Raw genomic sequence first — 16,568 nt, 5'->3', positions numbered from 1 at the left:
GCATCTTTTCGGATGATGCACTTAAACGTTTGGTCTGAGCTACAGAGTACAACTGAGTATCCGAAGTGAATTAATACTACGAACTATTTTAAAAAAATGTTTTTCGTGCATCTTATTGTTGCGGATTATTAAAATGTTCAAAAACGTCCGGTAGCCCTTCCGAACAGCCGCCTGCTGCATTCTGAAGCAGTGAACGGAAAAGAAACACCGACAACTTATTCGTAAAAGTGAAAATGGATCTTATAAGGGATTGTTGACGTTAGAGGGCAGGTTCCCCTCGATTGTTGACAGTTGATTAAAGCAGCAAGCAATATACGAGGAGGTATCAAGAAGTTTTGCCTGTTGAGGTATAATTTGTTTAATAATGGAAAGATTGAAACAATGAAAAGACATATAGTTTGCTTGGAGTGTCATCTACTCAGAGTTACCCTTCTACACCATTGCCATCACGTTCGATGCATTTGTGCCAGCGTTTTATCCAGCCCTCAAAACCAGTTTGGAAAAATTCCACAGAGCACTCCCCGCCGCACCGTTCAGAGCTGTTTTAACCTCCTGTAGGTCATCGAATCTTATACCACGAAGCACAGACTTAGCTCAGTCTTAAGTAGTTAAGTTCAAAGTGGGGGAAACTGAAAGTGTGTACATGGCAAGGTGTGGCAGGACATCAACGTCGTTGACCGACGACAACTGCCACAGAGATGATGAGGACATTCGAGAGGATAGACGCATCACCATCCAGGAAATTTCTGATGCAGTGCACATGTCCTATGGGTCAACACATGAAATGATTGAGAGTTTGGGATAACATAAAGTCTGAGCTAAGTCTGTGTTTCGTGGCATGAGATTCGATGACCTGTAGGAGCAGTAGCGTACGCAGGATTTCATCAAGGGGGGTGTTATTTCGAAAACATTCTACAAATTCACATTACCATTGTTTTATTATACTTTAATAATAATAATAATAATAATAATAATAATAATAATAATAAATTAATAATTGTTATAATTAATTAATTAATTAGTTTAATTACTACTAATAATTACTACTAATGCAGCTGCTATTTATGAAAGAAATAGAACAAAATTACATTTCTTTTGTTTCTTTGTTACGAAATAATTGTCTAGTCAACGGTTATTTGTATACGATAAGTGAGACATTTTAAGTGTGAAGAAAATCCATAAAAACAAGCAAATATATTAAATGTATTGAAATAATCGAAATATGAAACTCATTCAAGGAGCCGCGCTGGTCTGACAACTTCGTGGGATATCCGGGTTCGATTCCCGGAATTGGTTGGAATTTATCCAGCCTTGTCTCCGCACCCAGCCTCATAGCAATGGGTACCTGAGAGCAACCCTGGGGGATGAAGGCTGCCGGAGCATGGTGCTGATCACATCACCTGCAAAACAGTTCGAGATCGAGAATCTTTGGGGCCCACCACACCACTACGTGTGCCTTCATGGCACGGTGCTATATGCACGGGGGAATTTACATTACCTTTACCTATGGAACTCGCCCAGGATGATGATGAAGCCCGAGAATACATGTTACTAAATTCCACTGAGTCTATGTTTTCGTTGAAAAGTAAGTTTATAGACATTCCAACACATTTATCACTTCTGGGTGATTCACAAAGCACTTCTTCAACATTATTTAATGATGTGGATGTAGACTCAGCATCACTTGAGAGTTCACAAGGGGATGTGAAATCAGTACCGGGAAGAATGTTTGCAATAAGGTCGACACTCTGCGACGAAGCAAGGAATTTTCACAATTCTCGCGAGAGTCACTGCGCGACATTTTGCAAAAAAAATTGCAAAATTGAACTTTGCGGCCGCTTAGATTGTGTTTGAAATGTGTTTTTCTTCATGTTGCATGGGAATAATAATTCAAATTATTATTATTACTGTCGCAGATCTTTGACTGTGATAAATTAGCCATTTTTAATTTTTTTCTACAGCATTTTCCATAATATTTCAAAAGTTCAAAGGGGGGGGGGGGTTAAACCCGGTAACCCCCCCTTGCGTACGCCACTGTGCAGGAGGTTAAAACAGCTCTAAACGGTGGGGCAGGAAGTGTTCTGTGGATTTTTTCCAAACTGGTTTTGAGGGCTGGATAAAACGCTGGCACAAATGCATCGAACGTGATGGCTACGGTGTGGAAGGGTTACTCTGAGTAGAGGACACTACAGGCAAACTATATGTATGTTCAGGTGGAGAGAAAAGCAAATGACGCTCTAAGTGAACTAAACGGGTGGTGCCGTAATGCTAAGCTTGAGATATCGGCTGCTAAAGCAAAGTATCTGATCGTCAAAGGTCGCCTCAGAAGAAGTAGAAATCCAACAATCAGAATATCAGGGAAATCTATACAGCGAGCAAATGCCGTAGAATATCTGGGAGTAACATTAGAAGAGGGGCTAAAATTTGGAGCTCATATACAATCTATTACAAGTAAAGGGGAACTAGCCATCAATAAACTGACGAGGCTGGCCTCCCAGAATTTCAATCTACATCCTAGCATTATACAAACTTACAATAAATCCATATATGCACAAATAGTAACACATGCGGCTTCAACGTGGGTAGTCGGCCTAAACAACAAAAGAAAATTAAGAACACTAAGAGCCTCACAACGAAGGATACTTTTAAGAACGACAGGTGCCTTTGGTACAACATCGACTGAGGCGCTTCTGGCTGTCACAGGACACCTGCCAATGGATCTGGAAGCGAGATGGAGAGCCACTAAATACCATTTCAAGAAGGGCAATGAAATAGACATAATAAGAACGATAGGGACCTTCCACCCGACACTCCAAGAAATTCACGACAAAGTAACCACAGGCTGGCAACAAGAATGGGAAAGAGCGAAGAACGGGAGAAGAACATATGAATTTATCCCGAACATAAGAGCCAAAATTCCTACTGGTGATGTCCCCATAAGAGGACTTATTCACCTGCTGACAGGCCATGGTCCTTATGGAGTTCACTTGCACCGAATTGGTAGCAGGAAAACAACAGTATGCGCCGCATGTGGAGAGACAGAGGATACTCCAGAACATAAGGTCTTCTTCTTCCGGGCAGCTGGGTACTACATTAAGAATCTGAGGAAGGAACTACCAACGACGAATATCAAAATCCTTCTCTGTCAGCAACAAATAGACAAATTGAAATGCTTGACAAACGCAGTTTCCTGGGAGGAAATGAAACGGTTCAACTCACAGCTGCAGGCTCGACCCACTACACCTCTCATTATTCCCAGCCAGCCTCAAGATAGAAGGGTGACGAGGTCCCAAAATGCTCTCTCGACGTGTAGAGAGCACCCACAGTAGTTCCCGGGGAGAAGAGCGAGAAGGAGGACGCACCGATATATGTCCCCAGAAGGAAATTCTTCGTGATGTCTACAGGCAGAAGTGAAGCAGCCGAAAGAAGATTTCGTCCTATACGAATGCAAGGAGAAATACACAGGGACTACCTTCTGAGGGTGTCAGCCTCAAAACAACACAACCCAAACTCATAAAAATATAAAATAAAACCCCTCTGCAGATACACGTACTGGTACGCCAGTATGAACATAGCACCGGAAGTCCGGAGCTTCATAAACTCTTGTTTTCATTATTAATACTCATAATAATATATTACCCTATTTTCTTATTATCATTGTTATTTTCATTAATATTTTATTAAAAGTTATTTTACTTTACATTTACTAGTTATTTTATTGTAATCATACACGTCGCCATGAATTAGCTGAAGTGCACACATTGCGGCCTACACACACAAACATGGCGACGATCTTTTATTTTATTTTATCTACAACTTCTGTTTTTCTCACTACAAATTGCAATACTCCACTATAGTGATGGAACTCGAGTGCTCTATACCTTGTCCACTTCCTCCTAAAGGAAACGGGACGGGACACCGAGGGCGGAACACCTAGCCTCTGGGGTGGAGCAAACGACGAAACAATACAAACTAAAAATGGTCTTCAACCATCAACTCACCCTCTCTCGGTGGCTGGTCCAGGAGCCTAATCATACCTTTAAAAACCAACTATATTAAATTTGCCCTTGAACGTTCCTCAAGGTTCTCTGTGGGAGGGTCTCCAGATAGTTAGTTATGCCACTGTTAAGGGTGAAGGCCTCCCTTAGTGGTCACACTGTTGAGTGTACTGAAAGAAATGGCCTATCGTAAAGTTGTCTGGAAAGTGGATAACGGGGCAAATATGTGTCACTTATGCTTGATTGATTGATTTGCTTTATTTTACTTCGCTTCTTCTGTCACTTTTGGCTAATTTGGGAGGATGGGGATGAGTGATGATATGGTGAAATTAATGAATGAACACTCCCGAATATCCATGCCCAGGCCAGGATTCAAACCCGGGACTCCTGGCGTCGTAGCGCGATGTGCATACTCTGCACTTATGTATGTTTTTTTTTAAAAAAATAAAGTTTTTTACTTATTAGAGATAGTACCCAGACCGACCCAGGCTTGTGAAGATCAAGACGAAAACAAGACAGGCCTCTACAAAATCGAGAAGTAGGTAATATCAGATGGAAAATTGTTCGACAATGTCCTGGATAGAGCCACTCTGGGGCTCATCCAGCCTCTATCAGTGGGTACCTTAAATTCACGGTCATGAAAACAGGCGGATGGGCAGAATTGCGCTGGTGCCACATTTGGGAAAAGCAAAACGAGAGTGGGACAACAGTTGCTGGTTCCCGCGCACTGTGTGGCAACGTCAACCGGGCTGCGTTGCCTAGTTCGAGCGTGAGGCCGACCTCTCTCCGGGGCACTTTTGCGTCATCCCTGACCTTTCGAGCAAATACTGTCAGTTTGTATCACACGCATTACAAAGACCAACTCTACAACGAGATCTTTCATTCTCTTAAACCTCCGAACACACGGGGTTGTGACACCCGCCTAATTTCATGGCCGTGCGTTTTAGGTTATTTTTCTATCTTTCCCTGCATTGCTTCTTTGTAATTCTTCCCTCTTCATCCCCTTCTCTCTCTCCTTGTATGTTTGCCTACAGCCTCTGTTTCTCCCTTTCCTCGTTCTCTATTGCTTCTTTCTGCACTCGTCGATGGTGCGTGGTTTGTTCTTGTACACACCTTAAAGGTTACGAGTTATGTGAGCACATCCGCCGTGAAATCCAGGCAGTCACGCCTAATACTCTCGTAGCAACATTCACGAACATGCAGCGCCGTGTTGAACCCTGTATACAGGTGGGGGAGGTCACTTCCAGCACTTCTTGTAATGTACCTTCATTTCTCAACCATAAAGGTATGTCATGTACAAATTTGGTTTCATATCCTCTTTTATTAAGATTTTTATAACACTTTTTCCGGGGCCCCTTACGAGTGGGACACCCGTTATATGTACGCATGTGTGTGGGTGGTGAGAGGCGGTAATAAGTAACGTTGAAATAAAGAAAACATGTGCTTGTACCCTTGAATTTTTGCAAAATTCATGTTGAAAAGCGGGAATTATACTTGAATTTTATCATGGTCCTCGCCATGTAATCAAAGGGTCCCAGATTTGATACTCTGTGGAGGCACATATTGGTTCAGATCCTAATTTAAACTGCATATCCAGTTCCGATAAGCCTAACTGTGCAAAAAATGGACTTACAAACAAGAAAGAAACACCCTGTATAACGAACTGTCATGGTTGTAATCGCAATGGTAAAATTTGAATGATGTTATTACACGCTTGGATACATTGTCGCATAGATGTCATTGGCGTTCTTGTGACATAATTCCAATTTCAACGATCTCAGGATCTGAGAGGTGCTGAGATATGGCAAAGATCCTTGGAGAGGAAATGATTATGAACGTTTGAGTCATTCCACACTTGAGCGATTTCGTTACTAGGCAACCAGAATCTCATCTGTTTAGTGTCGCAGACATTTTGTTTCTGTATTTTAAATGCATCAACAATTTGCGACGCACTCAGGTCATGCGAACGTTACATTCTATCCCTCTTCTTGTTTTTAATGGCATTTTAATTTACGATTCTAAGGGAAAAACCACACAGCTCAGAGATGAATATCATGGTTCTAGACAGAAAAATACGTTATCATGGTAAATATACTTCAAAGAGGCACTCCCACTTTATCTAATTTCAATGGTCGTCCAGTTTTTTTTTTTAGCTGCTACCGTATGCGGTCATTAGCAATACGGTTTGTATATAAACAAAATATAAAAGCGATTCAATTTTCAGTAACATGTGAGATCTACAGGGTGTTCCAAAAGTTTGGTGCCAGTGAGCTTTATAGCTGTTCGAAATTATTACCATTAGTCGCTCGAACAGATCTAGTCGATGTTGCCTTTCCATTAACACTCTGTTGTTGATGATGGGATCAATTTGGTGACTACCGCTTCTCATTCTGTATTCCAGGTGCTCAGTGTAAGCCGTGACTTTTAATTCCCCCAAAGATAATCAAGTGGTGTTAGGTCTGGGCTTCGCGAAGGCTACTTAAACTTTCCCGGGGACGGAAACTGCTGCTCAAGGCATTCTCGCGCAACAGATGAATTATGCACCGGCGCGTTGTCCTGTTGCAACGAGACATGATACTCGGCTTGTTGGTTAAGACAGTGTTTTAGAATCAAACACATAACGTAACTGTTACCTGTGGCGATGTGTCCAAAGATGAATGGAGCAACAAGTCAGTTCTTCCATATTCCACGCCAGACCTTGCTTAGTTCAACCCACTATGATTAGAGACCTTTGAGACATCTTGTAAAATATGGATACGTTCGCTGCTAAGGTAGCGTAGTTAGAACAATGTGTTAACGTTGGTTACTTATGTATGTTCGGCGAGCCAGACAGCTGCAAGATATACCCGAGAGGAAACCCGTCACTACTTACTTCAGGCTTAAGGTCGTCTTAGATGAATCGCTGCAATAATAGGCTCTGTTAATAGTACCTATCCGCTAGCACTCTGATGGGTAGATCCTGTGCCTGTCTTGCGACAGAGAATCGTAGAAATACAAGAATACAGAACGTGCAGATCGTGTTCAATATGAACCCCCTTTAGAGCAAAGTTACAATACAATGGGTGCAATTTAGATCAAAATTTAAGGGCTACTGAAACCCGTCTCAAAACTTTGGAAAACAATGTGTCCTTGAACTCTCCGCTTCTGCGCCATTGCTTTCTATGTCTGAGTAAAATACTACCAGATGGCTTGTTCAGTCAACAAAGTGTTATCTTTGTACCTGCATTACAAAATTAGTAAGTGTGATCAAGAATGGTTTATACTTGTGTGTGTGACGGATTCAAACCTGGTGTCTGAGTATAAATAAATCTCTAGGTTTTGTAGTACTAGAGAATTACTTAGATTTTTTTTGTAATCAATAGCGAATGAAATCTATATGTAGCTCTCAATTCTTTTACTGCCTCAGGCAGACGGACAGGACAATACAAATAATGGTAACAGTTTCATTCATCGGAGACACATTTCTTCAATTTTACACAAGGAACTACTTACGGAAATGAGTTTCTCCAAGATATACAACGTTCGTCGAGGTACTTTCTTTCATCGTGGAATATATTTTACCGGGAAATCATGTATTTTTCAAGAGAAATATCTCACCGACGCAAAATTGTCATTGCTTTAATTTGATTGCCCTACGACAACCGGATGCTGGGTACGTTTGATGACGTAAGCTCATGTCAGTGTTTCAACCCATCTTTTTTTACTATGCTTGCCTAACGTACGTAACCAAACCTAACCTAACCTAACCTTATCGGAAATGGTTTGTGGGGCTATCCGTGAATGGTTCGTGGGGCTATCCGTGAATGGTTTGTGTGGCTATCTGTGTATGGTTCGTGGTGCTATCCATCAGCTTCCCCGGCTATACGTCAGCTACCCGTGCATAATGTATAATTTCCACCGATGACGAACACGATAGTATGTATTTTTCGGTGCAGAAGGTTGAAACACTGCATACCCACAACTTGAGTCAAGATGTGCCCGCCATATTGTGTTTTCCGGAAGCGAAGAAAGGAATAAAATGAAGCACTCAGAATGTGAAAAATTGTGTTTGTTTTCGTGTAGAAAGCATAATCGCACCTTGAACTATGTTCCGCAGTACACAATTGGTAAATACGAACCATGCAAAACACAATATATCCGATTTTAATGTGTCTCCGATCTTTGAAACTGGTACCCAAATAATTTACATCGTGTAAAACAAGCATTTTGTGCGTCTTCCAGATCTTCAAGACCCCTTGATTATAGAATACCTAACATATCAAAGCGTATCACATGCGCAGTTCTGCCATCTCTGGTCAAGCTCGAAACTACTTCCAAACGGTAAGAGAGAGGCTGCTTCTGGTTGGCTTATATCTGTTAAATGTAATTGGTTGATAACGTGTTCTTAAAAGTGGGGCCTACTGGAGAATTGCGGCACGATCGCCGCTAGTGCAAGAGGACAGCTGCGCTTACGTCGTATATTAACAGTACTTTACGATTAACATTTTTTGTGTTTAAAATCTGTTCCAAAAAGGTTTCGAAGCAAATGTCTTACAATACCGCATTTTTCTGAAGGGAGCGAGTTCATCTGTTCTTCCCAATGTATGTTTTCAATGTATTAGAACCAAGATCGTTAAAGGTTCAGGAAAACACAAATTCTAAAGGGTTATATTTGGTTCCGAAAGAGAACCGGAACTTTTTTCTGGCACAATTTAAATTCGGTCCAAGTTGTGTATTGTTTCATTTCAATACGGAACTTGAACACTATTTAAACAGATCCTGAAACAAAAGTTCCTGGACCACATTTAAATTGATCCGGAAAAATGTCCCTGGACCTTATTTGAATTGATCCGGAAAATAGGTTCCTGGACCGAATTAAAATACTATAAAAAATAAAAAGATTCTTTACGGTCCAGAGTCCATTTACGCTTGCTGATTTTCTCTCCTGGACCGGAATAAAATTTATTTTAAATTCTTGGACCTTCAACAACCTTGATTAGAACAATGGAGGAACAGAATTTAAGCTAGAGACATCTTATGGGCTGCTGCTAAACTACTAGACACTTACATGTGATACTTCTTGAGGATGCGAAATTTCAGCTTCCTCTTTAGTTCACCAAACGAAAGTTGAAAGGTCCGAACTGTAAGGAGGGTCCTGCAGGGTTTCCCAATTTAATTCGCTATAATTTTTACATTGAGTGTGTGGTCTAGCATTGTCCTGTAACAAGAGCTGCGTCATTAACACGAATTGCCAAGTCACTTGACGAGATCATCCGACCTAGGCTAAGCCTAGCTCGCTTTCACGTGACTCGCCTGTTTACAATAGGCGATTATCAACACTACTGTTCGTAAATTTCTCGCAGGACGGTTCAAACATTTCAGAAATTCTTCACACAACTGGGCAATTCCATTATGACGGGTGTGATATTCAGACAAATTTAAATCCATTCCCTTTAATTTCATATACACAATAAGTGATAACTTGAAAAATAATAAAATTAACCTTGTTTGTTCACTTTCACATGGAATGGCCTAACTTCCTCTTTACTTAAGGAAGAAAGGCACCTTTCAAAATTTAAAAACGCCCACCATGATAATTTGCATTTACGTGGCAACCCTGCGTAGGATTACTAACCGATAGATTTGAGGCAAAATAGATTGGCTCAGGGGAGCTCTGTCTGCCTTTTGGAGGGAGGGGTAAATGCAAAAGTGTTTTGGAAGAGAAAATAAGATTTAGGGACCGGCTAGAAGTGTCCCAGGGAGGTAGGGAAGTGGATTTTGGATCGACAGACAAAGGGATCCGGGAAATTGGAGACGGTCATTGAATCAATAAATAGTTCCCTTATCACCGCCACCCCCTTCGGATATCAACAACGCTGGTCACGTACTTCTAATGTAGTTATGATATGAAATGAAATTGAAGAGGGGAGAATTTCTGCACAAGAGAACAGGCAGTGATGGAACATTTCGATCCATAACCTAATATGAAATTATTATTATTATTATTTTACTAACTGATTACCCAGCGTTGCCCGGGTATTTATTTATCCCAATCTTGTATTAGACAGCAAAATAATGAATTCTAACTATAGTGTAAAATGTAACCAATTTTAAATGTGATCGCGAATGTCACCAATTAGCTTAGCGACACCGAAAACTATGGATTCGATACTAATCTAGGTCATTGTGGCATTTTATTTTTCACCCCCTCTCACTGCCCATGCCAATAATTGATGAACTTGTAGTTGAACCGCATTGGGAGTGTCACGAAAACTATGGATTCCATTCGCAACACAGCCTGAATGTTAGACAACCCGAGAAGCACAATCGTTGTGCGGATTGCATAGAGTAACGGATGTCTGTTTGTGCGGAATTTGATATCGGTGTTTCTCGATTATTATTACATGTCACCCCTTTCCACTCCACTCCTCGGGGTGCCAAGGGTGACTTATCCTCATAGTATTTATTTCCAGGTTGCAAGTGATACGCGTACCAAGTTTGGTTGAAATCGCTCCAGGCGTTCGAGAGTTATTGCTGAACAAACAAACACACACATATACACATATACATCCATTTTTTTTATATACAGGGTGGCTCAATAAGTCACTTAACAGCCTCAGTACAAGGCCACTGCGACATGGAATTTGAAATTGGCGATGACCAATCATTGCCTGGCCAAGGGGGAACCACCGCCATCTTGAATTCAACTTCAGAATTTTAAATGGGAAGGGGGTCGTGCGTCATATCAAAATGGGTTAGAATTGCACGAGAAATGCAATGGTGAAGGTTTTTTCAACGTATCTTTAACCAGTAAAAAGTTATGACTGAATTCTTGTACCAATTTGCTCCTTTTCGAGGTGTTAGAAAAATGCCTTAAAATTTGTTTAGCGCATCGGTAATGCATCGAGATCAAAGTGACGTCTATGGAGAGACGCTTGCATGCCATTGCACATTATTTTAATCGGATACATCCATGAAGAGCTGTGCATTATGAATGGTTGTCGCGAACAATTTACAGTGTGACGCTTCCATTGAATTAAAAGTCCTTCACAGTGACAAGGCTAAGGTCACTATTTCAATATAAATATACTCTGTCCCGGGAATCTCTGGAGAAAACGAACTAAAGGAAGTCTCTGCGCAAGTAGTGACTCGAGAGGGTTCGACCAATGAACACGTTAGAGCGAACAGGATTGCCTGGAGGGGAAAAAAGCGACTGCAGATACCAGCCTTTGTATCAGCGTGTACTGGCTCGCTCCGAAAAATATGTAAGCAGAGAGAATGATAGAAGGAGAGGGGGGAGACAGAAGGAGAGAGAGAGAGAGAGAAAGAGATGTAGAGTGAGAAGAAAATATGTAAACAAAGAAACTAGGAATCAGAGAGCAAGAAAGAGAATGAATGGTAAATGAGAAACCGTTAGGCAGATGGAGTAGAAGGAAGGTATTAAAAGAATAATAGGTAAGAGAAAAACGAGAGAGAGAGAGAGAGAGAGAAGTGAAAGGGATGGATAAATAGAGAGAAGGGAAAGAAAGAATGTGATAGAGCGTAATGAGAAACAGATAGAATGAGAAGGAAGAAGGGAAAGAAAGAATCTGATAGAACAAGATAAGAAACAGATAGAATGAGAAGGGAGACGGGAAAGGAGGAATATGATAGAGCGAAATAAGAAACAGATAGAATGAGAAGGAAGAAGGGAAAGAAATAATGTGATAGAGCGAAATAAGAAAAGATAGAATGAGAAGGGAGACGGGAAAGAAGGAATATGATAGAGCGAAATAAGAAACAGATAGAATGAAAAGGGAGACGGGAAAGAAGGAATATGATATAGCGAAATAAGAAACAGATAGAATGAGAAGGGAGACGGGAAAGAAGGAATATGATAGAGCGAAATAAGAAACAGATAGAATGAGAAGGGAGACTGGAAAGAAAGAATGTGATATAGCGAAATAAGAAACATATAGAATGAAAAGGAAGAAAGGAAAGAAAGAATATCATAGAGCGAAATGAGAAACAGATAGAATGGGAAAGGAGAAGAAGAGAAGAGACAGTGAAGACAATCAGAGAGAATGCGATAAGAAAACGAAAGCAAGAAAGAAAAACATGAATGGAGAAAGATGATATGACAGAGTAAAGAGAGAGTAAAAAGGAACAGGTACAAATGAGATAAAAGAAAAGGGAAAAACAGAAGAGGAGAGAAGCGAAAAAGCAGAGGCCTAACCCAGGCCAGGAACACCGCTGGAGAGGTAATCGCGTTAATGCATCGGAATGGGTGAGGTGCAATTTGTGGCTGCTTTAGTGACGTCACTGGAAGGGGGAAACGACTTTTCACATTACACAGGTGCATGTGCGCCGCCAAGACCGAATAAGCAGAGTCTCTAATGCTTGGCAAAGTGGGCTGGAAGCTTGAAATTCCTTCCAGAGGCAGTCACCAGGGTGTGTATCAGAAAATGCACTGCGGAACGTTAGAGCAACGGAACAATGGGTTTCTGTTACCTCTAGACTTAAAGGTACACTTCCATGCATTCGGTTTGTACTAAGCTGTTTCTACTGTTTTATAAGAATGTTCATTAGTAATTGTATCAAATGTTTGCTCACCTGGTGCTGTATACACTATGGGAACAAATCAGAAACAGGCAGATTGATATTCCACTAGTTACACATTTATTATTGAACTGACCAATCAGATTAACGCTTATATTTGTAAATTACTATATCGTCACACAAATTCCAAAACCGCCGGCCCCCGTGGCGGAGTGGTTAGCACAGCGCGCTACGAAGCCAAGGATCCCGGGTTCGAATCCTGGCTAGGACTTGGATATTTGTGTTTGTCCTAAATTAGTAAAAAAACAAGATTACAGTAAAAACTGACCTGTGTGAAAGTTTGAGAATGTGTGAATGACAGAGGATACTACAGGCATTGAAAAAAAAGGAGTGGTTAGCACATCGCGCTACGACAGGGGTCCCGGGTTCGAATCCTGGCCTGGGCATTGTTGTATGTGAGTGTTCATTCATCAATTTCATCCTATCACCACTCATCACCATCTTCGCAAATTAGCTAAAACTGGCACAAAAGGCAAAGTGAAATGAAACTAATCAATCAATTCCAAAACCATGAAATTGCATTTTTTTGATTCTCTCGCCCAGTGCATTTTCTGACTACTTTTTGTGCATAGGTTCCTATGGTAACTTATATGACCTAATAGATAGGTACATACAGGGTGTTTCACTCGCCCTCGATCCTGATTTTTGCGGATAAAAATGAAACTACTTTTTTTTTAGTTCAAGGAGGGAACTCACGAAATATGCCCAAGCTCCACCCGCATGAGGTTTGGCATGTCTAAAACAAGTGTTTTAATCAACTTGTTTTAAACGTTTAAAACACATGCCTTTGCTTTTTCACAAATGTTTTAAACAATTTTTTTAAACTTGTTTAAATCACATTTTGATACTTGATGTTTGATACTTTGTGGTTATTTGCATGTTTTGTAACTATGCCTTTCATTCAATGCGTGTTTTTCTGTTCATTCTGGATATAAATCTGTTCAGTGGCTGAAAATATATATTGAATTAACAAAGAAACATATCGTGATGAATACCCGAGGGTCACGTTTAAAACACCTGGTCATGTTTTTTTTACAGTCTAAAATATTTTAAAAATTGAATACTGCATGAATGAAACTGTTTTGTTCCTCACTTAAATACTGCAAATTGTGCACATTGTTGTTAATGTCAATATTTAGTTGCAATCACGATAAAATGTATTAACAAAAACACGTGGACTCAGTTGTACCTGTAGTTGAACCTTCCCGAACAGCCTACATGCAAGATTTAAGTCTAACATAAATGTGTATTTTAAATAGTAAGTCAAGCGTTTAATTTATAATAGGAACATAGTCCATCCTTGGATGATTAACAGATTCTTTATTCTTAGAAAATAAATCTTCTTGGCATTATTTTTTAATTTTTTTATTTGCTTAAAACATGTTTTTTGGTTCTTGATTAAAACATTTAAAACATGTTTACAAAAAACTGTTTAGTTTCTTTAAAAAAATTGCGAACCCTGACCAGCATACACACGCGCTTATCGCCATGGTACCTTTAAATCAAAATTGAAATTGTGGTGATACACTAGTGGTAAGAGGCATTGAGTAAAGAACGAGTTGATGTTTAAGACGGTCTTGTGTCTAGTATTTTTATTTTTCTCTAGACACTAAATCAAAATGTTCGTCACGATGCAATGACATTTGCGACATACCTTGGTGTGTGAGAAGTATGGTGACGTCACAGCGAGTGTTGGAAGTGGTTGCCATTAGCATTCCACACGTTGTTTCCAGTTTCTTTACCAAATATTAAATTGAAGACTTTACAGGCGGTTTCCGGATCCCAATCTGTGCAATAAATTGTCGCTGACACGTTTTTATGGACTCCGTTTTCCAGTACTTGCGGACGATAAACACACGCTGTTCCACTGAGTACCGACTCATAACTGTACTTCTTTGTTACTGTATTGCAATCACGCACCACTGATTGTAGGCACGAATTTTCAACCGAAACCGAACAAACACGAACCGCTATCAGGTGCGTCACAACAGCAGGACCAAGAACTCAGACTGAAAGCACACGTCCGTAAGATTGGCATTAATTGATTTGAGGCGTGAGGAGGCATGCACTGATGCGGATGGCATACACACTGTCAAGTGCGCCCGCCGATGGGGCCAGGGGGAGCAAGTACCCCCCCCTCAAGATTTCTGGAAAGAGTTAATGTAATTCGAATGGTAAAATTGTAGAAATATTATAAGCAAAAAATATTATTTTCTGTGACTTACAGGCCGCAAGTTACAGCTACTGTTATTACTATTATTATTATCATTATTGTTATTATTATTTTACAGTACCCTTCGGCAAGTAAAAACTTGGATCAGAGATACCATGAAGAACAGTAGATTAAGTGGTCTCGGACTCGGATTGATATCTATGCATTGTAGTCCAGGGGCATTTGTAATCCTGTGGGTTTTTGAATGAAGGGAATACATGACTACCGCTAATATGTTGATAGTGTGGTACACAATAACGTACTACAAGGTGTTTTGCCCGCAATTGTGGCAGAAGGCCTGTGTGACGTCATAAATCCAAGATGGCTACCGCTTCATGCACTAACTAAGAAAATCCACCATAGTGGTTTTGTAAAACATTTTATACATACATGTTTTGTTCAGAATTGAAAAAGGAACAAAATTGATTCTTACACTATAGAAACATTGACATATGCCCCTGGACTATTGTGAAAAAGTACAAAAAGAAAAAGAACTGTTCGTTCATCAACAAAGTGATAGGCTGGATGCTTATTGAAAGGAAGACAGGCGAATCCAGTTTCTATCTAAATAGTAGACTCGAGTCTGACACTAAATTATTTTCAATTTAATTTAGAATGTTATTGTTTGTAAAGTAGTAGTGGTAAAGCAATAATAATGATTGTAATAATAGCAATAATAATAATAAAAGTTTCCATGACTGTTCCACCCCTCTGAGAAAAACCCTGCGTGCGCCTTTGTACTTTGTGTTAAAAGAGAAATTTAAGAATTTTCTTTTAAAAAAATGGAATTTCGTCAATTTTTGCTAGCGTGAGTGATATTAATGATAGTGATATATATGTCTTCTTCTTTAAGAAGGGGATTGATTTAAGTTTTTAGGTCATGTTGCTACTCCAGTCATACACGGGGACAGATATGCCACCAACGTGTCCACAAAAGCGGGTGGGTTAAAGTAAAAATACTGTTTTGTACAAAAATAATGCATATAATATAGCCACTTATCTTCAATTATATTCATAATTTATTTAACTTTTTTAACGAGCTCTGACTAAAAACCGAACAATGATAAAAAAAACATTGACTTGGATATTTAATAAATTACATCGCCAGAAAAGAGACTGTGTATCTCAGTTATCAGAAATAATTTTGTGTATAATATACATTTGTCTTGTTCAGTTTTGGAAAATGGATTAATTTCTGTAATTATATGAAAAATATATTATTATGTAATATGATAGATTGCTAATGTATTCACCCTGACTGCAGTTTTTTATTTACATTGCACACAAGCGCCATCTAAATTCAATTTCCTCAACAATACCCTTTTGATCTTTCAATAGCAATTAAATTGTTAGTTTTGGGTCATTGTTGAAGGCAAAATATATTATGATTTTCATAGAGGAGAAAGACCTATCGCTTATGTCTCTGGAAACTGAATGTCAGTTAGACGCTCAGATTTCATGGATTCAGTCAAGAATTCAAGAATAACATTCTTCTACAGAAATTTTACATATCCAAAATTTGTCAGTTCTACGCACAACGTTACAGCACGCGTCCGTACGAGAGCGACACGCGTCCTCTATCACTTGGTGTTTAATCAATAGAATTTAGGCTTGTGCAGGTTTCTTGTCGCTACGATGTGAAATGTTTCTTTTCATTGGTTCCTTCCCAAGCGGCAGGTGTCGCGTGTAGCCTGCGGATCAGTTATTTCAATGAGCAGTTCTCAATGATTAAATGTTCTATTAATTAGAAAATTGTAGAGAGGGCTCGAGCCCCATGTGCC

This window comes from Lepisma saccharinum, chromosome 23 (genome assembly GCF_977018435.1).
Source record: "Lepisma saccharinum chromosome 23, izLepSacc3.1, whole genome shotgun sequence".
Lineage (NCBI taxonomy): Eukaryota > Metazoa > Arthropoda > Insecta > Zygentoma > Lepismatidae > Lepisma > Lepisma saccharinum.
The sequence above is the reverse complement of the archived record's forward strand: the minus strand, read 5'-3'. Positions refer to the sequence as shown.